The 15,596-nt window shown below is 40.1% G+C and overlaps 1 long non-coding RNA gene across 1 annotated transcript; it reads right to left on the bottom strand.

Annotated features, from left to right (window-relative positions):
- Nucleotides 1–447: 447 nt before the first annotated feature.
- On the bottom strand, nt 448–3,731 carry LOC146650415 (uncharacterized). The gene is made up of 3 exons (XR_014908014.1): nt 3,629–3,731; nt 3,015–3,368; nt 448–686 (listed from the first exon to the last, which is right to left on the bottom strand). It is a non-coding gene; the product is annotated as an uncharacterized LOC146650415 (long non-coding RNA).
- Between the last annotated feature and the right edge of the window lie 11,865 nt (nt 3,732–15,596).

The following is a 15,596-nucleotide window of genomic DNA, read 5'->3' as shown; positions in this document are numbered from 1 at the left end:
AGGATCTTGGCCAACATACCAAATTTCCTCAGCCTCCTCAGGAAATACAGCAGCTGCTGAGCCTTCTTGACCAGCTGTGTGAGTTTGAGTCCCTCACTGACTCAAACTCCTTCAGTGACACTTGCAGCCTTGCAGATTAGTTTGCTGATCCTGATGCATCTCTGCAGCTGATGCTGTCCCCCAGGAGACAACAACAACATAGATGCTCTCACTAGTCCACTTTACCCTCTAATCACATCTCTGACATCTGCAGGTTGCTCCATAGAGACTCTTGTGCAATGCCAGGTGTTTGTGTTTGTCTGTAGGTACACATTAGATATGACCATAGACGCACACACACAAGTGAACACAGCAGCACAGATGGTTTCCACCTGCTTCCCTCTTTCTTCACACACTGTGAGGATGATGAAGAGGTTTCAGGACGAGGTGGTCAGCAAGCACAGGATAAAGCAGGGCCATGAAACTCTCTGGTGCAGCAGATGTTTAATCAGACTCAGCTTTAGGCTTCTTTTCCCACCTGGCAGCAAAGTAACAGCTTCACTAATGTGAACAGTCACAATGTTAAACGTTTCTATATCTTCATATATTTTTATCTGTTGATGCTGCAGAATAAAGTCTGTTAACAGAGTGCAGGATGTGTAGAGCAGGTCCAGCTCTCCCTTTACTGTGTCCACTTTCATCAGCCCCTGTGAAGTGACACAGAGTGCATGTGTGTCTGTCAGCTGTTGTTTGTTGTGAAGGATGGAACAAATGAACACACACTTTTAGAGAAATCTGAAAAAGCAACACGTGCTTGGGCTCCTTCTGTGCTCGTCTTCATTAATGCTGATCTTTCTTTCCTGTTTGTTCTTTGGCACAAGCTTCAGTCTTTTCTCCCAGGGCTCCTTCACACTTAGAAACACACCTACATTCATTTATACACAAACATCATGAAACAAAGGCTTTGTAAAAGAGGACATGAGATCCTCTCTGAACAGCACATTCATATCAAACACAGGACTGAACAGGATATACTGAGTCTGTGCTGTTTTCATTGTTACTTGCTGAGTATTTTTCCAGTGTTTGAAATGTGACTCAAGTCTGATTCTTCTACTGTGTGTGAACTCTAAGCAGCTGCATTAAACAGCTGCTTTTCAAACCAGGCTCAATCCTATGACTCTGTGAATGTAAACTTTTGTCACCTGCATGAATAACAATCCTTGATCTAGTCAGGACTGCAGTGCTCCTGTGATCCCAGCTTATAGATGGAGGCTAGCATGAGAGGCTCAGCAGCTAAAGCAGCACACCTGGGTCTCCCAGCCTATTAAAAGCAGCCCTTTGCTTCACCTGCTTCACTAAACATTATTATTATTATTTAAGCAGAGTGGTGTGATTCATGTAGCCATTGCTGTGTGACAGGAGGACTTTTCTTGAAACAGCTCGTGTGACGTGAGCTGACGTAAAAACAGTGATGTTAGCTTGATTCTCTTGGCTAAAACTATTTTAAAAAGAGGGTCAATCATGCAAATCTGCCAATAGAAGCCAAAGTTACAGCCCCTCAGAGTTTAAAGAGAAAAGGCCCGTTTCCAACACTCGGTTGTGCAAAGGGAAACAGGCCCACAGTGCCTGAGTGTGTGGGTAATTCTTCAAATAATATTCAAAAGCAAACATTTTTAAGCATGTAAATAAAATTCAATCATTTCTGCTCTTCAATACCTAAGAAATGAAAACTGGCAGATGGTCCCAAAATGTGAAACGCCTGGCTATCTGTGCATTTAGTGCTGCAAGTTTTCACTGTTTACCTTCAGAAGCATAAATCTCTGCACAGATAATGTTCATATGTGGATTCCTGGTTTTCTGCAGTTAATTGTGACCCAAAGCGTATTTTTAAAGTGGTTCCAGGCAATAAAGTCTAAAAATAAATACATCTACTTCCTTTTTCTGTGTTCCAGCCTCAGTGACTCTGACACAGTGCTGTAATATTTACACCTCTGATGAAAGCAGAGTTTGTAGTTGCAGAAATACTCGACTCATTTTGGGCATTTACGAGCAGGAACCTCAGAAAGCCCCTCGCTGCTTCACTGGTTAAGAAGCAAAGCAAACATTAGTTCACAGTGATGTTAATTAAGGCCCAAAGTTTAGGAACGAACGTCAGCACTTCACTAATGAATGTAATGCTGATTCATGTGCTTGTTTTGTAATGTGCATGTTGTGCGTTGCTATTTCCCATATTCTTTGGCACTGATAGATGAAGAGTCTCAGGCAGGACCGAGGCTGCCAGCTGCTGACAGTGAGCAGGGAGAGAGCAGCAGAAGCTGGGCAAGAGCAGGGCACCTTCAGCCCCCTTCATCAGTCAGAAATCATTTGGGTGTCTGTGTGAAATGTCTGATTTTTAAAATCTTTTTGTAGACATATTTATTAAATGTTTAACAATTATATAGAAGAAAGACAATGTAAAGAACAAAACATGACAAAACCAAAATGAGTTGAAGTTATGAACTGTTTCTGAGAGACAAATAACACCAGGATCCTTTTTGTGTAGCTGACAGCTGGTAACTGTGCAGGGGCGGGTCTAGCAAAGTGTTGCCAGGGGGGCAGGTAGGGCATTAACAGGGAGAGGGGGGCACAAAGACATACTTTTCTTTCTTGTTCTCATTTAAAATGTCTCACTTTTAATAAATAATTATCTGAATCTTACAACAAACGTTTTCATCTGATGTAAAATGTATAGAAATCCATTATTGTACATAGTCATTTTTTAGGGTCCCATCATAATTTCTTCAGAAGTAAGTACTGCATATGATGCCAGTGTTTCCCACATTTTCTAGATTCTGCACCAGTACTGTGTGTAAAATGCATCAAAAAGTCCGTTTGATTCTTTCTCAGCTGTCTTTCTGTCTCCTTTCACTTTTTAAAGGTTGCCATGTTAGAAAACATATTTTGCCCTGCCGTGCTGTTTATTGATGTGGCAAATGAAAGGTTTATGAAAACATATCTAAATCTGTCATCAGTAATCAGCAATGATCATGTCTCACCTCTAGTCTCTGTCTTAATGTCAGGTTTCCACCGTGTGTTGTAGATGTTCAGGAGGTTAACTCGACCAACAGTCTACTTCCTGTTTAGAATACCAGGACAGGGAGGATGGTGCAGGTTTAAGTTTATTAGACTGATGCATGTATACCAACAAGACAGCGTCCATCACTGTGACAACAGCGTTTGTTTTCATTCAGAGGCTTTATGGTTTTTCCTTTAATACCTGGGGGGCCGGTCTCCAGTCAAAATGCCCGGGACCATTTTTTGTCCCAGTCCAGCCCTGGTGTCAGATCTGCATGCAGTGTCAATGAGACGATCAACAACAGATCAGACAAAACACTCAGGCGGACACTCCTCTGTAGAAGGAAACATGGGAAGTGTGAGGTAATCAGTGCACAACATCACTTTGTATTTCAGGCTGTTTTTATATAGAACTTCAGCACCAATGTAAAAGTTCTGGTTTTAGGAAGATGAAGAACATTTTCAGGAAGGATGCCGTCTGCAAGCAGAGCTGCTTGAACCTCAGCGCTGAGGTCCAGACTACTTCCTGTGAAGCCACGTGATGTAAATCTGCTGCTGTAACTTCACAGTTTACTGAAGCTAAATGCAACGTTACCATATAATCTGTTTTCAACAAAGGTTTCACTCCGTCCGGTGTTGATGGAATGATTCAGGCCGTACTCGTCAGGCTTCCCGTCGACCACACGCATTTCAGTCACAAACCCCGTGACTGACAACAAGGGAAACAGCAGAAGAAAAGATGTGAAAAATACTGGATGATGATGATGATGGAGGATTAACCGCGGTGGCTAAACTGTTTCCTGTCTTTGTGGGCGTACTCACAGGGAAGTTTCCAGGCACGTCAGTCTTGGTGGCTAAAGTCTCCATTTTCCAACATGTATCGCTACAGGTGCAAAGACACAACATTAATCATCAGTGTAAATATTTTAATGCTGTCCAAACGGTGTTTGCTTTGTCTGTCCTCTCGCGCTCACAGAGGAAACGAGGACGCCACCTTCAACCCATCTTCAGTTGGCTCAACCATGGCCGGACTTCCTGTTGGCTTTGTGACAGCAAACCACTTGAAATGAGAGCAAACTGCAGTCAAGCACCACTTACAGCAACCTGTGGACACGCAAATGGAAAGCACTGAGAATCATACAGAAGCATAAGAGCTGTTTATTGTAACACGTGTGTGTGTGTGTGTGTGTGTGTGTGTGTGTGTGTGTGTGTGTGTGTGTGTGTGTGTGTGTGTGTGTGTGCACATTAATAACACACTGATGTATGTTAGTTTGATTTATGCTATATCTGAGAAAACAATTGCAGAATTTTACATCAAAGTTTCCAAAGCTGATGTTTTGTTGTTCACTCTGTTTTATATTCATATAGTTTGTTGTTTTTAAATCAGTGGACAAAATAAATATTATCACACAAAATCCAGGGTGAAACATAACCAAATAACCTAAATGGTGAAGTCATTATAGAAGTACATGTTGCAAAGGTCAGCCTCCTGTATAGACTGCTAAACTGTCTGGGGGGGCCCTGCCTGTCCTCGTTGGATAAGCTCCACCCCTTTTCCATAAGACGGAGACATTTGTATGAAAATAGATGGGCAGTAAAATAAAAAATAAAAAATATTATGGATGACTCTGTAAATCAAAGTCGGCCTGAGGCAGAAGCAGAAACCATGAGGAGCACAGCACCACTCCCAGAAGGGCACGAAGTGAAGCCATAGCTGCTGAAGAGTGAAGACGTGATGATGGAGGAGATCACAGATGAAGATCTGCTGCCTGCTGACTCTTTATATAGAAGAGTGAGACTATCTCCCCACCAACAGCTGCACTTATACAAACCCCAGGTGCTGGGATGGCTTTGAACATGTGACATTTTCTGCAAACACATGGACAGTTTCATAAGCACAAAGATTATTCCTGCAGCGGCAGAATCGTATCCACTGTGTGAGAGGTGAACGTCAGAGAGTTCTTAGAAAATGTAGTTTCTCTTTAAGCTTTTAACGTCTCTTTTACCCCCATTTGTCTAAAACTACTTGACAGCCCTTCATGTCAGAGGTTTATTACCTGTGCAGGATGGAGCACATGGTCTCAGTCAGGCTGGACACGATCACTCCTACAGGAAGTAAATGTGATTTTATTTCACCTGTGAAATGATGAAAAACAGCAGAATAGCTCACGCTAACAAACGGGTGTTGAAATGTTTCATTTTCTGCTGTTTCACAGGTCAAAAAGGGCGTCGAAGCAAACTGAAGCTGAGCTGCTGCTGCTGTTGTAGTGCAGCATCTGCTGTGTGCTTCATCAGAGAACCTTCTGTACACAGCAGACAGAGGCTGCTGCCACTGAAGTCCATCTGCTAGAGAGCTTTAAACACTGGTTATTGAAGTGGCTTTGATGATACTGATACACAGTCTTTGCTGCTGTCACAGGACAGGGATCCACCAGGGAGTAGTTGTCAGGATAAAGAGCCTTCGCTTCTCTAAATATAAACTGGATACTTGTAGGAAACTTTGGGAAGCAGCATTTTTCCTCATATCGTCTAAACTGAAGTTAGCTCAGGTGCTTCTTCCATACTTGCTCTGCAGAAAGCCAAAGAGTTTGGAGCTCTGCAAACATTTGCAGCACAGCTGGATGTTTGTAACTTTGGTCACCTCTGTATCATCCCTCAGATTCTTTCTGCACAGCTTTGAAACCACGACAGCACGAGTGATGCTGAGGAGACGTCCAGTTTAAACAGACCTTTATTCCTGGAACACAAACACATGAAGTGATGCTGCTAAAGAAGAACATTTAATCGCACTAATGAATCAAGCATCTGTTTGTCTGTCAGTCTGTCAACAGTTCCTCTGATCGACTTCAGACTTGGTGGGTATTTTGTTTTTGCAGCGGTCAAAGTCGATCAGCGTGTTGCTTTGTCTGCTGTAAATCTGCCTGTACAAAGGGAAACATGCATGTTTTAGATGCAAACTCACAACATGGCTGCATTTTTGTGATTATGTGTATTTTATATTGATTTATTCTATTATGTTTTGTATATGAATCTTTACAAGTGTGTCGATACAAAGGCTTGATTAAAACAAAGGTCTCAGCTGTGCTGTTAGGGATGCTCTCATATTTGTTTCAAATGTAATAAATCAAAGGATTTCAGGCTTTTCATCCTTTTTATTTGTTTGGTTCTAACAGCAGCTGGATAAAAACATGCAGGTGATGAATATAATTGTGTGATATTATGAGCATTGTGAATAAAGAAAGAGCAGAGATAGTAAAAAGGAAAAAGGTGATGGACGTGAGATTTTCAGAACAAAAGCTCCTCAGTGAGACGATCACCTGGACACAAGGTCAGGCAGCTGCACTGTAAAAAAAGTCAGTAAAATATACAGCAAAACACCGTCAAATTCCAACGGTAATGGAGCGTAAAATCAAAAACTTCTTTTTACTGTATTAAATAGATTGAATAACCGTTAATTGTGAGACTGGATAAAACTTTGTTTTTTACTGTAATAAAATGTTGAAATTATAAATATTTTCTGTGAAAACAAATAAATATGCATACATTTTACAATTACATATTGTAATGTTGAAAATGTCTGAAAAACTTAGATTTTACGGTATTATTTGAGTAAAACTACATCTTTTGGGGTTGTGCACATTGGAATTCACAGTATAAAGCTGTAGATTTTTAAGCAAACAAAAACATTCATTTTTACAGAAACAAGATGTTAAAAAATAGGGTCCACCGTAATAATACAACCAGTACATACCATTAAAAAAAAAGCAAATATCAGCAGTGAAAGACAATAAAACTGATAGTATTTTTTTATTTTAAAATTCAGATACTGATATACAGATTAAAAGTTAGGCCTGCAGTATATCATTGTTAACCTTCTGATAAAAAAATCAACAGCAAAAGAAGATGTTAAAAATAAAGTTTATGGTTGTGAATAAAATTGATTTCAATAATCTTTTTTAATTATTATTTTAAAACAACTTTATGTTGTTGTGTTTCACGCCATATTATCAGACCACCTTAAGTGGGTCGGCCTTAAATTTTGAATTTGTGTGATCGCTGTTGATTGGTAGCTAAACTGCTGGTAAACTGTGTACAGACGTTTTACGTTCGAATTGCAGAGAAAAAAAATCTGGTAGCAACATTGTGTAGTATGAGCGAACCATTTCACCAAAAAAAGGGGAAGCAAGGTAAGACGTGGCTGCAGCGGTCTGCAGACGTGACTTCTGATCAAATTCGAACCTCCTAAAGAAACAAAGAGCGACGTTACATTGCGGGATGACGTCACCTGAAAATGACCAATAGCGCGGCGCGCTGCTGAGCTGTGTGCCAACCGCTCTTTTTTTCATGCAGGAGACTCAAGTTGGCTTCGCTAACGGACACAGTTTTGAACTCGTATATTAGCGCCATTTATTGCTGCTTGGACCACAGCATCTTCGGAATTTGTAGACATCCTGGCAGCTTACAATTAGTTCGAGGTGAGGTGAGTACATGCAACTTCAAGTTATCTCTGTTATAAAAATCCACCAGCCCAGCGTTTATAGATAATTTTAGCAGTTCGTTTTTTTATGAGTGAGGTTGTGAATTTAGTTAGCATTTGTGAGTTGAGTTAGCATTACTGTTGCGAGGGAAGCATTGCTCTGGATTAGTTTCTGTATATGGCGTGCTTAATTCGCTAGGGAGGAATTACCAAAGTACATGGAGTTATGTTAACGTGTAATTTCTGTGGTAAGGTAGTTCAGTCATCAAGGGGCTACGTGCTTCATTGTAAACTGCATCGGAATGAGCCACGTTGTTTCTTTCGGTGTATTGAAGCAGGCTGCAAGCAGACATACACCAGGTATGGCGCGTTTAAGGCTCATTTTTACCGAAGACACTCTGCCCCCACCCATGTCACTGGTGTGGTGGTGGTTTCTTCGTTTACATGTGCAATGGCGATGTGTGAACGTCAGTGTCAGAACTCTAAAGAGTTAATAGCTCATCTGAAGAGCCATATTGTGGAAGGACACGTGGTCACTTGTCCAGTAAGAGGATGCACAAATACCTTTAGAGTTAAATCATCTTTTACTGCTCACATGTCACGTAAACACAGAGTTTTCAGACAGCAGCATTGGTGATTTATATAGAGAGTCTGCATGTCAATCATCTGTTCCAACCACATCAGATGACTTTGTACCCTTGATTTCCGAGCCTGCTGCACAGTCTATTACACATGAAGATAACATGGAAATGCCCCCTGAATTCTGTGATCTTTTTCTGAGAAACGTTTCACTATTCTACTTAAAATTGCAGGGTCAGTTTCTACTGCCTGCTTCAACCATACAGAACATTGTAGAGGAAATGCAGAACATGCATGAGTTGGGACAGACATACAGTTTGGGTAAACTTGCATCACTGTTAAAAGATGACACATCATTATCAGAGGAGGACATCAACAAAGTCTGTGAGTCTGTCAAAAGCTATGATCTTTTTTCTGCATGTCATACCGGGCCATTGAGGACAGTGCACTCCAGAGCTCAGATCTTTAAAAAAGCCTTCAACTATGCGGAACCAAAGAAAATATTTTTAGGGAGAGATGAAAACAGAAAAGATAGGTTTGCCTATTATGTGCCTTTAAGAGAGACTTTGAGATGTCTGCTAGAGTCTGATCTGTGGCAGAAATCAGAAGAGCCCTCTACTGAGCCTCCTGCTGATGTTCTGTGTGACATAAGTGATAGTAAGCTGTTTTAAATAAAATGATTTTTTTGGTCAAAACCCACTGACTTAATTGATTTCTATCCATTAACATCTTACATGAAGTATGGGTACCAAATGGTTCCACTGAAACACAGTGTGCTGTCACAATAATGGTGCTGTTAGTTTGGTACTTACGAAACACTGTATAAAAGTGTAGTATCAAGCAAGATCAGCTTCATATTTTAAGACCAAAGGTACCACTTGGTGTAAATTGACCTTTATTCACATTCTTTTATCAGACATCTTGGAAATGGGGGGCAGCATAAGGAGTTCCATTACTAAGGTGCTGCCGGACCTGTCTGCCTCAATCCTTGAAATTGTACTGGAGGCACTACAATCATTAGGAGTGGAGACATCTGAGAAACAAACCAGTAAGTATTATGATTTCATTGCACAATAGCCATGAAGGACTTTCTGTTTTTTCTATTATGCTTTGGCCAAGGTCCAAAAAGTACAATTAATCTATTGTTTGTGATATTGTTTTACAGCACCAAATATGGAAATTTCAAGCCAGGCCAGCATATCGTCTCCATCTGTTTTAAGGTTTAAGGGTGGTGGCACAGCTAAGACCCAAGAGTCTCTTTCAAGGTTAGTAAAGTAAACAGATTCAAGAAGATATTTTACACATTTCTTTGTCGTCTGTCTCTAAATCTTATTTTGTCTTTATTATGATTAAAAAGGTTTGTTTTGTTCCTGCCCTTTTCAGACACTGAATTTGAGCAGAAACCATAAGGATACTCAAAGGACCTGTGACTCTCAGGAAATGGTGAGATTTCAGGTCATAATCTTTTTTTTTTCCATTAAATTAATTTTCCTTTTTCCCTTTACAATATTGCTGTTTTGTTTTTGTAAACAGCATCAAATGAGAGAGACAGATGAAACAGTTTCAAGACAATGGCAGGAAAAACATGCTGAAGATTGAAACAAACCTTGGCTGGAAATATTTGGTATGTGTTTTACCGTAAATCAAATTGTTGAAAAACATTCAGCTACACTGTAACACAGGGAAACTTGATTTGCACTTATTTTGTTACTTTAATTTCTTGTCTCATTATTTTTGTCAGTTATTATTGTTTATGGTGTATGCCCTTCTTGTTTTCCTTCTGAATGCAGAAGGTATCTAGCCAGTCCACAATGAAAGCTTCGTTGCACCCAATGAGTCTTCTGGCAGAAATGATGGCGGCTGTATTCTTTGGTTTCCCTAAACATCACACCCTGCCTGTTTATACGAGGCTCTTCAATTAAGTCTGCACCCAAAGATTCAATAAGAGGTAAGCAGTGGTATTATTCAAGTTTTGCTAAAGAAAGATGGACAGGAGACACTAATCTTAATCAGCCGAGCTCAGGTTCATGTCCAGGTGAGCAGTTTCATACGCTATAAAATGTAGATTGAATGATAGGTCTCATCACCATGCATTCAGCCATTAACTTCAAGTTCTATGATAAATCAATACGAAACTTAAATACGTTTTCCAACAAATTATGATTGTGATTAGGGCTGCGTTGTCTATGTATAACTTTTACATAAGTAGATTTAAAGTATAACTATTGCCAAAACGCAACCTGGGCTGTTTTTTTTTTTTTTTTTTTTTTTTTTTTTTTACTGTATCGATTTTGATGTGCTCAAATTTATGCCCCGGCCCCCTAGTATTCCCATTCACTGGCTATTGACCACAAAACAAAATCACAGTCAATCTCAAAAACGGCTTGTTTGTCGTAATTATGCTTTTAGATATATGTTTGTCTCGTTTACAGTAAAAAAAAAAAAAACTGAAAAAAACAGCCCAGGTTGCATTTTGACAATAGCTATCCTTTAAGAACTGTATATTTTACACTTAAGAAATCATTTATCATTAGATCTGGTTTTGGCAGCACGTTTTGTTCATTTCTGTGCATTTTGCTCAAGCACTGATCAAACTTTGTCCATTTTTTTGCTGCAGAGGGGATCCTGCCAGTCCAAAGTGAACTCCTGATGGACATTGAAGTACTCCTGCAGAGCTTGTATCTTCAACACCATGCGCATTAGAAACTCCACCGAGTCCTTTCCTTCACCAAGGCAGGACCCAGTGACTCATTACTGTTGATAGGTCAGGGGCAGGTAATATTTTGTTTCATGTTTATTCATTCCTCCATGGATTACCAGCCATATATATGGACACATGCTGTATTCTCAAGATCTATGCTGTTTTGTAGGAATAGAGAAAATAATATGTTTAGTCTGTTTTCAAATGGTATGTCAAATTTTCTCATTGTTTATCAGTAATATTCTCTACCTTGGTTGTATATGAGCATCTTTAGATTTTTCTATATTTAGCGGTTGCAAATGTAAAATGTACAGTAAACCATTTATGTTCCTCATATTGTACTGTATTTTTAGCGGTAAAATACCGGCAGCTGTGGTTGCCAGGAATTTACCGTAAAATGTATCTGGTCAAAATAAAATGCTGTAATTTGTTATACAATTTCACTGTGTTTTTTACTGTCAAAGGTTTTAATAAGGTTTAACATATTTCTGTTATTTTTACAGTTATTTACAATAATAGGGTCTATCCTATTACTGTTAAATTAACAACAAATTACTGTAAATATTATTATATTATTACTTTTTTTTTTTACTGCAAATATCCGTAAAAAGCTATGGAAAGTTGCATTTTTTACATTAAATTGCTGTTTAATTGACAAATATATTTGGTTTTTTCTATCATGATTTTGGTAAAATAATACGTTGTCTACCTTAAAAATTAGGGTTACAAAACCAGTATACCGTATTGTCTTTTACAGATTCCACATTTTTTACACGGTATATTCCTGGCAACCACAGCTGCCGGTATTTTACCGTAAATTTGACAGATTTTTTTTTACAGTGTGGGACTCATCTAGAGAGCAAAATGGAAAAGTGATCTGTGCAGAACATCACTGTTGATTGCAGTTATTTACATCAGACTTCTTCTCTGAGATAAGAGCAGCATTTGTGGGAAAGATGACAGTATTTCCAGGCTGGATGCTGTTTGCAGGGAGAACTGAATGAAAGTCTCCTGCACCTCAGCGCTGAGGTCCACACCTGTGAACACAGATGAGGTCAATCTGCTGCAGCACGTAGAGCTTTACTGATCAGCAGGTTCAAAGGATTCAGCAGAGCGTAGAGTCAGAGCTAAACCTGGGAGTCACTCACGCAGTCCGGCTGGCGCATCTCCATCTGAACACCTCCGGTGTCGCGGCGCGGGCGTCTCAGATGGCCAACAGCCCCCGGTGGCACCTCCTCTCTCCACGCTGGTCCTCGGGGATTCCATCATCAGGAACGTGCGGATGAGGGGGGCGCTCACGCTGTCGTTCCCGGGAGCCACTGTTGTTGACATAGTGGACAGAATTCCCAACATTCTGGCATCCCACCCACAGGTTAACCGGCTCATCATCCACATCGGCACCAATGACATCCCCAAACAGCAATCTGAGCTGCTGAAGTTGGACTTCCTCCAACTCTTCAGCCTCCTTGGTCAGTTGCAGGTGAGTGCTTTTATCTCTGGGCCCACCCCCACCTGTGGCAGAGGGATAGGCCGTTTCAGCCGGCTGCTCAGCCTTAACACCTGGCTTTCCTCCGCCTGTGTCTCCCACGGCGTGGGTTTTATTAACAACTTTGATGCCTTCTGGGAGAGGAGGCATCTTTTTGGGGCAGACGGGCTCCACCTCAACGCCTGGGGACGCCGTTTGCTGTCCGCCAATTTGGCATTTGGCGTACAGCACTGCCGCACATCGCCCTGTCACTACCCCAAACTGACATTACCTGCTGATCCGTCTGCTACTGACTGATGTCCCCTTGGTCCCAGCTCCTATATTTGTTCCACTTTTAACAGTAATACACAAAACTCTGGACTAGGACCTCTCTCTCCCACAGTCAACACAATACCCGTCATAATCACAAACAGAGAGCAACAGAATTATCATAAATCCAGTAACTCCAAAATTATTAATAACCTCCGGCCTCTTCAAAAATATCAACATCCATTCAACTCTATTGTCAAAAATCCACCAGTCTCAATCAGTATGGCACTTTTAAATGTCCGCTCTCTGTCGAACAAGTCTTTTATTATTAATGATTTAATTTTAGATAATAAACTTGACTGTTTATTTTTAACTGAAACATGGCTGGGTTCGGATGCACCAGTTGTTCTCACTGAGGCCTCCCCACCAAATTTTAATTTCTCTTTTTCTATTAGAAGTGGTGAGAGAGGTGGTGGGACTGCATCTTTAGCCAACAACACACTCACCACCAAACAAATTTTATTTGATCATTTTACCACTTTTGAATTCCATGCTATTGTTTTCAGCAGCCCTCCAGTTTTATCTGTCACAGTTTACAGACCACCTAAAGACAGCGCTGCTTTTATCAAGGAATTCTCAGAATTTTTAACAAACATACATTCAAAATATAACATGATAATTTTAACTGGTGATTTTAACCTGCACATAGATAATCCTTCTGACCCTGCAACAAAAGAATTCTTAAACATTCTTCACTGTTTGGATTTTACCCAGCACGTCACGCAGCCGACTCACAACAGAGGACACACTCTGGACCTGGTCATCACCCATGGGCTGTCCACCAGCGTGTCCTCTGTTGTTGACTTGGCTGTCTCTGACCACTACTGTGTGTTTTTTAACATCACCGGTTTTATTCAGCGGAAGACCTCAGTGCGAACTGTGAGGAGGCGCTATCTAACCTCTGAAGTGGCTGCAAATTTTACCAGGGTTTTAGACGAATGCCCCCCTGTGATTTTACCTGCACCCTGCGATTTGATTTTTAGTTATTTTAACAGCAAACTGAAGAAAAGCCTTGACTCCGTTGCTCCACTCACCACCAAAAAGATTAACGTAAAACATGCATCACCCTGGAGAAACGAAGAAGTCAAAAAACTCAAAAGAAATTGCAGGGCAGCAGAAAGGAGGTGGAGGAAAAATAAAAATACTATCAACCATCAAATAATTTGCGAGCAACTTAAAATGTACAATAATACATTAAGGAAGTCAAGAAATTCATACTTCGCCAAAATAATCAGTATTAACAAAAATAATCCCAAGGTCCTCTTTTCCACCATAGATCATTTATTTAACCCTGATTTTAAAAGCTCCAAAAGAACCCCCACAGACTCGCTCTGTGAGCAGTTTGCAGACCACTTCAGGGGAAAGATCAGCGCCATCAGATCGGATATTTTATCTAATCGCGATATGATTGTAAACACATCTGAGGGCTCGATTGTACCTGAGGAGACACTGGACAGCTTTGTCCTGGTTAATGCTGAGAACCTGCAGAAAGTTTTCTCCACAGTGAGACCCACCACATGTCTTTTAGATCCAATCCCTTCTTCACTCTTTAAAACACTTTATGGATTTTTTGAGGCTGAGCTTTTATACATGATGAATTGCTCTCTTCAGTTGGGTGTCTTCCCTGCTGCCTTTAAAACGGCGGTGGTGAGGCCCCTTCTGAAGAAGAGCAATTTGGATTGTAATGATTTTAATAACTACAGACCTGTATCCAACTCACCATTTTTAAGTAAAGTCTTAGAAAAACTTGTTTTTACTCAGATTACTGATTTTCTGAATGATAGACAGATCCTGGAGATATTCCAGTCTGGATTTAGGGTGAACCACAGCACAGAGACGGCTCTCCTAAAGGTTTAAAGGTAATAACCTAAAGGTAATAACTATTGCATTTATTAAACTGATTTGCATTAGAGTGCTGATTTATTGTGAATGAATGATATTGTTTTATGATGCATTATACTGCTGAGTTATAAGAAATACTGTTCGCAGAAAGTCATCGCCTTATTTGTCTGATTAGAAGAGAACAGCCTAACTAAGCCTAACAGGGGACAGGTACTTCTGCCCAACCTGGCAGCCACAAAGTGAACTCATTTAGGTAAAGATAACCACATGCACCTAACCAGCCTGCACCAGCCTGACATTTCTTCCTCCTAAGTAAAAACCAATGGATGGATTGAACTTAGAGTCTCAGCTCAGTTTTCTATTTTGACCACCTACACCCCAAGATACTCTTTTAAAAAGTCTTGTTTTCAGATCCCTTTGAAGTTCATAAAGGGCCTGTTCATTTTCATTCAGATGTTTTATTACATAAATGTTACTGTTTTCTTTTGATTTATGCTCCCACTACACTGCACCTCTACAAACAACAATGCCACGGACTGTCAGCTGCTTTTACATGCTGTGAACATGAGTAGGTTTGATCAGAGTTTCAATTATCAAAGAAAAGACAAACTGAGCAAAAAGAAGGAAAAAAAGACCAACTTCTTCCCGACTGACAAGAAAAATACTCGTCATGTTTTCATAATAAAGGATCAGGCTCCCCATTTATGACAGCTTGGACCAATAATGTATGTTACACTGATGCTACTGTAGAGACAGGGTCAACATCTCTATTTAAATATAATTAATATACAAAACACAAAAGTTATACATGAATTATTCATTATTTTGACTATTGATAAAATTCATGTATACTCATCAAAGTTATACATGAGTAACGACATTATTAATAATGATTAATAATAATAATTCTAATGCCAACATGATGACTGTTCATAGCTCCTGCTTTGAAATACTGAACTTAAACATTGACCTGATGAAAGATCACAATTCACAGTGGCCCACTGTCAGAATCATTCTGAATATAAACTCATCGAGTTAATCTGAACCTTTCTCAAATGTGCTGTGAATAAATGCTGCTGCAAGCCACTGTGGGAAAGCTGTGTTATTATCATGGAAACATCTGTGACACAGAGGACGAGGACACAAAGGGACGACACGCAGAGGCTGTG

The sequence above is a fragment of the Rhamphochromis longiceps genome, linkage group LG16 (genome assembly GCF_057381845.1).
Source record: "Rhamphochromis longiceps isolate RC_006_pf linkage group LG16, R_longiceps_female_GT1.1, whole genome shotgun sequence".
Classification (NCBI taxonomy): domain Eukaryota; kingdom Metazoa; phylum Chordata; class Actinopteri; order Cichliformes; family Cichlidae; genus Rhamphochromis; species Rhamphochromis longiceps.
The sequence above is the reverse complement of the archived record's forward strand: the minus strand, read 5'-3'. Positions and strand labels throughout refer to the sequence as shown.